Here is a 2,565-nt window from a genome sequence, read left to right as displayed (position 1 = left end):
TTGAATAACTTTGACTTCATTATCAAAATTAAAGTTTTATTCCCTTGCATAGAGCTCTGCCTGCTGCTTTTAAACAAATATGAATTGCCCCGCTAGTAGAATGTACTTTGTGACCCATTTACTCTTACAAATGCATATTGGCACGAATATGTGATATATCCCGAACTTGTCACTAACAATTTTGTTGTTAAACTGGGATACAGTTAACTCAAATTGACCTTTAAAGTCAATTTGCATAAGCAATATGTATTAAATATGTGACCAAGATGCCCTTTTACCGAAACTTGAATTATGTTGTGTCTACCCTTCGATTGAATGTACCAAATATGCAACACATTTCAACTTGAATCAATTTGACATGTTAGTAGTTAAGTGTGATCCCAAACTGTCTTTGGACTATGAAAATGTCAAATACATAATCTAAACCAAATTTTAATATGTCCTTTTTGCACCAAAAGGAATGCAATTTATATCAAATATGTAAAATTCAAACAAAATGAAAAACAATATATAACCAAGCTCTAAATCAGGAACCGATATGAAAAGTAATAACATCGTACTTAGTATATCCCACCAATAGCAAAGCTATGGTAGGGTCTGAAGAGGGTAAGATGTAGGCAGCCTTACCTCTACCCATAGGGATAGAGAGGCTGCTTCCTGTGAGACCCCCGGCTCGATGAATGAAAAGTAATAACATGGTGCTTAAATACCAAAAAATAAAAATGTGAAGGAAATTACTTGAGGCTCAAATCTCCGCCATGACTGCAATATAAATTGCCACACCATTTAGCGGGGCATCATCATAGCCTATACTAAAGATTTAAGTGACAAACCGAGAACATAAAGCAGCCACCAAAACAGCTAAAATGGCACCTGCACAAATGCACAGATGCCTCAACAACTGACAACAAAACACCACAACATTTACCGCTGATATGAAGTATAGGTATAGTTCTCCGTTGGCCTCCTTTTAAAGTTTCTTCAAGCATGCAGTGATTCCAGATTTAAAATCATGATTATGAGGTGGATTTTGTATCCTTACTGAATGCATTATTATCAAAACCCCTATCTTGTTGATCAGCACAGGTGGACCGCTGCCACGACACCACCTCCACCAAGGGTTTGGAACCCGACAACAATTGGTCAGTAGTGGGCACCGACACTGCCACTATGTCAAGTTCTACACACATGTGGAAGAAAAAGAAGCTTTAGACGACTGTGCAACATCCTATGCAGAAGATACAAAGTACAAACCTTTATACACAAAGTACAAAAGCATATTGCAAACTCCTCCCAAAATTGTAGTATAAACTAGCATTTTGACATGCCGCGTTGCGGCGGAGTTGTGAATATGTAGCCGAAGAAACTAATAACTAATGACGTCCAAACATTTACCATGAAATCGGTCGTTGATTAACATTCAGACTTCATATACAAAACGAAACCACCTTATTATATGCTTCATTACCACCAACTACAAATCCTAACATTTGCCACCACAACACCATCTCTACTGTAGCATGCATGACCACCCAACCGTAGCCGCTACCCTCTTTTTGTCTTGTCATCTCTCATTGTCTCTATCTTCTCTCTCCCACACTACATCACCACCATATTGAACAATATTAGCTTATTCACTTCTTCTGTAAGAATAATACTCAAGACCCCATTTGACATAATCTATCATTAAAAAAAAAAGATTTAGCAATTATGTAGGATCCTACTTGAAGTGGTGATTAGTTCATAAAGTAAGAGGTTAGGGAAGCCAATTATGATAAGTTACAGAAACGAAATGAAATTACCTTTGCAAATGAAGCTACATCAAGTCCTTGTATAACATGTACATATTGCTAACTATTAACAACAAACCAAGTAGCCATTTATCATTAGAATTCAGAGTATAAAGAAACTTATACCAATGTGAATCGTTTTCAAGTAAAATAATAGCAGGTACATATCATTGCAACTATTAATAGCTAGTGAAATAACTATTTAGCATTACAATCCAAAGTATAAGAGCAAAGCTTCATACCCGTCGAATTTGTGTTACATGGGAACACACATTGCATTTTACAACATGATTTAGTAATAAAACCAAAATATTAGTTAAATATTGAAGCATTAAGAAAAAAAACTTGCCAGAAAAGTAGTTCAAATACATCATCATTAGTACCACAGGTCATTAGTACCGCAGGAAAAATTAGTTTGAGTCATAGGAAATAGAAAGTGTTGGTGATATAATCAATTCCAGAAGCAGTTGCAGGGTGATTAGATTCATGAAATCCTATTGTCTCTCGTCTATTATATGGAAACATACTAATCACCTGCTCATTAGACTTGAGCCACTGTATTTCCAAATATTCCAATAGGATATTCTTTAATAAGTGCTAGCACATATACGAAACCCACATATATGAAACCATTAGTAAATAGCACAATAAATGATCGCGAATAAATATTTCTTCATCTTACACCAACTTCGGCAACATAATAAGAACTGTCGAGTCTCTAGCGTTTGCATATAATAAGCCAAAAACAACTCTTAATAACATTCATATGTAAACT

This window comes from Bidens hawaiensis, unplaced genomic scaffold (genome assembly GCF_021521415.1).
Source record: "Bidens hawaiensis isolate Kalapana, Puna unplaced genomic scaffold, B.hawaiensis_p1.1 tig00003141_1, whole genome shotgun sequence".
NCBI classification, from domain to species: Eukaryota; Viridiplantae; Streptophyta; class Magnoliopsida; order Asterales; family Asteraceae; genus Bidens; species Bidens hawaiensis.
This window is presented reverse-complemented; position numbering follows the sequence as displayed.